General features: G+C 39.0%; 1 long non-coding RNA gene across 1 annotated transcript in view; it reads left to right on the top strand.

Annotated features, from left to right (window-relative positions):
- Positions 1 to 1,409: 1,409 nt before the first annotated feature.
- The window catches only part of LOC107103047, a 7,337-nt gene continuing 3,081 nt past the window's right edge, over positions 1,410 to 5,665 (top strand). The window contains exons 1-2 of the long non-coding RNA XR_001482161.1: positions 1,410 to 1,470; positions 1,662 to 1,739. This is a non-coding gene — a long non-coding RNA (uncharacterized LOC107103047). The remainder of the gene's footprint in view (positions 1,471 to 1,661; positions 1,740 to 5,665) is intronic.

A 5,665-nucleotide genomic window follows, 5' to 3' on the forward strand; every position in this document is an offset into this window, starting at 1 on the left:
GAATTCTGAATATGAGCGACTTTTCCTTTAAAAGAAACACCAGAAAAGAAAAAGGCTGAAAGGTCAGGCAGCCAGATAAAGAGCAGGCACATCAGACACGCCTGGTTCCGGCCAAATAAGCCCTTTATTGCTCTATTTTATGCCTAAATGTATAAACTACTACGACATGATGATGAAATTCCTGCGTGATTTGGGTCCAATCGTTCAAAAACGCTGCAGTGGAAAAGGAGGCCTGGCAGAATCGGTAGAGCAGTCGCTTCCGCTGGAGCGGAAACCGGGATTAAAAACGAGGTTAGTATGAAAAAACCCTGAGATTAGACACAAAGAAGGAACATAGAACAGGTTAGTATAAAGGAAACCTGGAGTTAAACTGAAAAAAAAGAAAAAGAAAACATTGTGTTAGTATGAAAAAAAACAGAAGGTTAGACTGAAAAACTCCAACATAAAACCAGGACTTAGACTCGGGGTTAGTATGAAAACAACCCAGGATTAGATAAACAAAAAAATAATAAATAAAAAACATGGTTAGACTGAAAAAAGATGGAGCTGCCTCTAATCTTCCTCCCATCAGTAGAGGATCCAGGAAGATCTACCAGGATTTCCAGACCTTCTGGAAAACTCCCTCCCAGAGAAGAGGATGCATGGATGAAGGAACAGTTTTAGCTTCAAATATGGATGAACTGGTTTGCCTTGAAGTAAACCAGTAAAGGTAAACTAGAGAGGATCATTATGAGCAGAAATCTTTGTCTCCAAAGCAGAGCTTCTATTATGGGAGGATAGAAACCTTCTCCCTCCATCAGAAAGCCTTCATCACAAAGTCAAATATTTATCCACTAGAACTTCCATTGTGTTTGTAGCTTTGGCCGCAGGTTCACATTAGGAGGTGCAGTGAGCTCATTTCTGGTTTGGTTGTTTGTGTTGGAAAACCAGATGGAAAATCCAGGAAAACCATGAAGAAGACGCGTCCGTGAGAAAATAGTTCAGCTCCTTTAAACCAGAGAAAGGAGAAGAAAGGAGCCTGATAGGAGCAGGAAACATGTTTACTGTCAGCGTTTGGTAATACCTCACATGACCTGAAGGTTACCAAAGGCTGGATGATGAACACGTCTTGATCTTTGGATGTTTTACATAAAATGATAAAAACTGATCAGATAAAGTTATAGAAATGTGTCTAAAAACGTTCTGCTGTCAGAGCTGCTCAGAGAGGGTTTCTAAATGTCCTCCTTCCAGGTTCAAGGAGTCTGCTGCTGCCCTCTGCTGGTCAGTCCTCAGACACACATGGAGACCACTGGACTGAGCTGCAGCATCACAACTGGAAGAGGTTTCCTCCATCTGATGATGTTTCCTCCATCTGATGATGTTTCCTCCATCTGATGATGTTTCCTCCATCTGATGATGTTTCCTCCATNGTTGTGGTTCTACTGGTGGTAGTGCTTCTGCTGGTGAAGAGACATTGTCACAATTCAAAAGGTGAGAAAGAAACATCTTGAGTTACTAAAACTGCTTTTATGTCAATAATGCAATCAGTGATGCTCTTTACTGATAACAGTTTACTAGAACTGAACAAGAATTCCAAACATTCTAACGGTCACTAGAGTTTATTCCTCAAGGTTGAACAACAGTATAAAGAACTGAATAGTGTGAAATCTGTTTCATTTCAGCTGGTAAAGAAAATGACATCACATACAGTGAAGTCCAAATAACTCAGCTACAGCAGCAGAAAGTCAAACCCAGCAGAGGTGAGTATGATTACACCAATGTTGTGCCAGTTCATAATAAAAAGGAACGAGCAACAAGTTCAGTTCACATACATGAAAATTAATTAGTTCACGTTCATAGTTCACTTTTTTTAAAATTAGCTAAGTTCATCAACCTATACATGAACTAGTTCAAGTTCATTTGGTAAATGAAGCCACAATCCTACAATAGAACCTCGTATATAAGCCTTTAAATATGTGGTCATAATATATAGAAAGACGTAGAAAATACTGGATGTAGTCAAGGTTTACCGTACGTGCAATGTAGCCTTTATTTAGCCAAATTACACAGAACTTCAGAAACATTCAGGAACATTCAGGTTCTGCTGCAAAGATCTGGATCCAAAATGATTTGTCCGTTCCTCGTTCAGTAGCAGATATTTCCCAAGATAGCTCAGATGCTTTAACTCCATGTGTCGCTTTAAATTTGAAGTGGGCGTAGCTGACATATGGACTTGTTTGTCAAGTCCTGGTTGGCACAGTTTTCACTAAAGCGTGAGTTTTTTTTTTCTGTCCCAGTCTTCCATTGTTAGTTGATCTATCTCTGCCAAACGCTCTGTTAAACTGGCATCAGAAATCCCAGCAGATAAGTCTGAATGGAGCAGACTAGCATTACTAGCATTAGACATGCTGCTCTGTCAGGCTGTTTGCCGTAATAAGTGTCGTAAACCTGACATTATTCAATGAAAAGTGTAATTATTAATTGAACTCAAACCTGAGCTGTGCGTGTCGCTCATTGTTTTCAGAGTGAACGTCAATCTCGTCCCCGTTCATTACTTTAAAAATATGACAAATTTATTCATAAAACGTGTTCATGCACCACACTGTATGGCTCTGTGATGAAGGATTGTTGGTGTTGTTGAAATTCAGTCTGAAAGCATTTTTTTTTTTTTTTATATTTGGCAAACGGGTATTACTGCTCAGCCTGCCTGGGCCCTCCTTTGCATACCTTGCCTTCTGGTGTTGCTGTCAGGATCCTAGTGCTATGCTGGTAAACAGCCCATGGATTCATAAATGGTTGTGGCAGCATGTGTGGAGCACAATGATGTGCTTGTGAAAAGAGGAGAACAAATGTGACAGTAGAGTCCTGTCAAGCGCCCAAGTGATAATACTTCCTGGCTACTTGGCCACATAGATTTCTCTTTAGCTGGCTGGTCAGCATGTACGGCTATCACCTGGCAATCTCTGGGATTAAATCCTGCCTGGCCCTGTGTTGCATACCTTGCCAAGTTAGTTTATTACCTTTTTCTTGCCATTATCTAATCTTAATATATTACAGATTTTTAAGTTTAGTTTTTTCGCTCTAAACTTATTAACACTGAACAATCTGAGCCACTTTGAACACCAGAGTCTCTCTGCTGACTTGGTGTGTTTAAAGGATTCAGTGAGGACACAGGTTAACGTGTTAGAGACACGTCTGTCTGCAGGCTGTGGTTGTTCTGTTTAACAGACTAGCAGCTCTGTGGTCGTCTACTTTCCTGTTTCTGCTCAAAGCGCTTCTGCTATAAGACCACCTACAGAATCTAAACCGCCCAAAATAAAACAGAGAAATGTTAAAAACCTAAATACATTTAGAGGCTACAGCCTTTATTAATTATCTTAAGTTCCTTAAAATGATTCAGTTCAATGACTGTGTTTAAGTTTTATAGAGAAAAACTGCTAAAAATAAACTAAATGTTTGTATCTGAACCCCAAATTTACCGTATTGAAGTCATTAAAATTAGTGACGTTCAGACATAACTGTACATCTGCATATTCTGCTTGTGGCCTCAGAATATCTGGTTTAGCTGGTTTCTGCAACAATAAGCTGCAACTCTTTATAGCCACATCACAGTAACATAATTTCCTTCATAGTCTCATAGATGACATCTATATCAGGGTAGTAAACATAGATATAGAAAGTACAAAAACACTTAAAAATTATCCATATTGTGGAAAATAAAAGATTCATTTTTAGCTATGGAAGTTATATGGGACACACAGTATGGGTGTGTCCAGTTTCAGAGGCTGCATCCTCCATCCTACTTGGAGGTCTGTGAAAATTAGGAGGCTGGTAGAGTTTTGGCCGTGGATTGAAACAGGTTCAGCCATTTCCGGCTTTCATCGCCCTTACGCTCTGTCGCCTAGTAACCATGACAGGTTACACACAAAGCAGGCAAAGAATGGATGCTGGACTTCTCACTACTGTTCTGGGTGCTAATAAAATTTTCGAGGACCTGCAGCAGCAGTACTGTTGTGGCGAACATTAGATTTATAGTCCCAACACTGCAGAGGTATTAGAATCTGTCCTGAAATGTCAGCCAAACCCATTTACACAGGGATAGATGAAATCTTTCAATAAATCAATCATCACCCGCCACATATCTGACTCAACAACCATTTGAACCATCTATTTTCCTTTATTAAAGATGGAACTATTAAAATACTTGCATTATATTAAATTGCACTTCCAATATTCACCACTATTCAGCACCAAGTAGCTTTTTCCTCTGAGCACAGAGCAGAAGGCTTGCTTGGACTTGCAATGAATCCAATCCGAACAGGCCTCGGCGCCGCGCTATGATGTAATCTGCCCACTAATCCGGCCTTCAGCAGACGCAGCCCCTGAATTCGAACTCAGTATTTGTTTATTATTGTCCTCCATCCCTCATAAACAAAAGGGAGAAGTTGGAGCAAACCACTGCTTAGTTTTTTACACGTTAATATATTCACAGTAACTAAATGGATTATAGGAAAGCCATTTAGCTTAATTTTTCATCAAAATGCACACTAGGGCAGTATTTTCCAAACTTGGGGCTGTCAGAGATTCTTGGGTGTCTCAGAAAATTGGAGGAAAAATAGAAAAAAAAAAAAAAATAGATGAAGGATAGAATCAAATGATTGTTTTATCTTATGATGAAATTAAACTATTAAATTCTTTTCTAAATCATTGTTTTAAGGCACAACTTTTAATAGGATAAATTGAGATGACAAACCCAGTGGATTTAGAACTGAACTTTAAGGTTCTTCTTTTGTCTATGAAAGGAAAGATAGCTCACTCTGGCTAATAGCAAATTTAAATTCTTCCTTCTTTTTGCAGGAAACTAGATGTGAGAGTTTGGAGTTTTAATTTTAACTGAACATAAAAAACAAAACATAAAACATGTTACCATGTTTTGGATATGTGTATGACACATTAAGCACAGCCCTCCCTTTGCAACCACTTTAGACATGTTTGATTTCTGTCATGGTCCTTTCAACAGTATGTTAAAAAGTGGGAATGTCGTGGGAATATAACAGCGCTAAACACATGTTAGTTAGTATTATAATACTAAAAAAACAAAAAATATATTATAAATAAATTGTGCATAAAATGGAGAAAAACATGGGATCATCTGATTTTTCTTTACATATTTTTTTGCATTGTCTGTAGGTTTATAAAGGGGTCTTAGGCCAGAAGCCCCCTGCTAAACAGAACATTGACTTGTTATTGTTTGGCTCTGGCGTCACTCTTGTCCATTATCCTCTGCCCTTTGCAGTGGTGGAAAGTAACAAAGTACTTTTACTTGATTATTGTACTTAAGTATTTATTTTGAGTATATTTAGTTTACTTGAGTCAAATATTGCATTTACTATTCCATACCATTTTGAGGAAGCCGAATTTTCAACATGAAGCTGCAATATCAACATCGAAGATATCAGCCTCTCTGCGGGTACTCCAGCTTCCTCCCACAGTCCAAAAACATGACTGTTAGGTTAATTGGCTTCTCTAAATTGTCCTTAGGTGTGAGTGTGTGAGTGAATGGTTGTTTGTCCTGTGTGTTTCTGTGTTGTCCTGCGATGGACTGGCGACCTGTCCAGGGTGTACCCTGCTCTCGACCATTGACTGCTGGAGATAGACACCAGCACCCCTCGCCAATTAGGACAAG

Source organism: Cyprinodon variegatus, unplaced genomic scaffold, assembly GCF_000732505.1.
Source record: "Cyprinodon variegatus isolate N-32 unplaced genomic scaffold, C_variegatus-1.0 Scaffold1366, whole genome shotgun sequence".
Taxonomy (NCBI): Eukaryota; Metazoa; Chordata; class Actinopteri; order Cyprinodontiformes; family Cyprinodontidae; genus Cyprinodon; species Cyprinodon variegatus.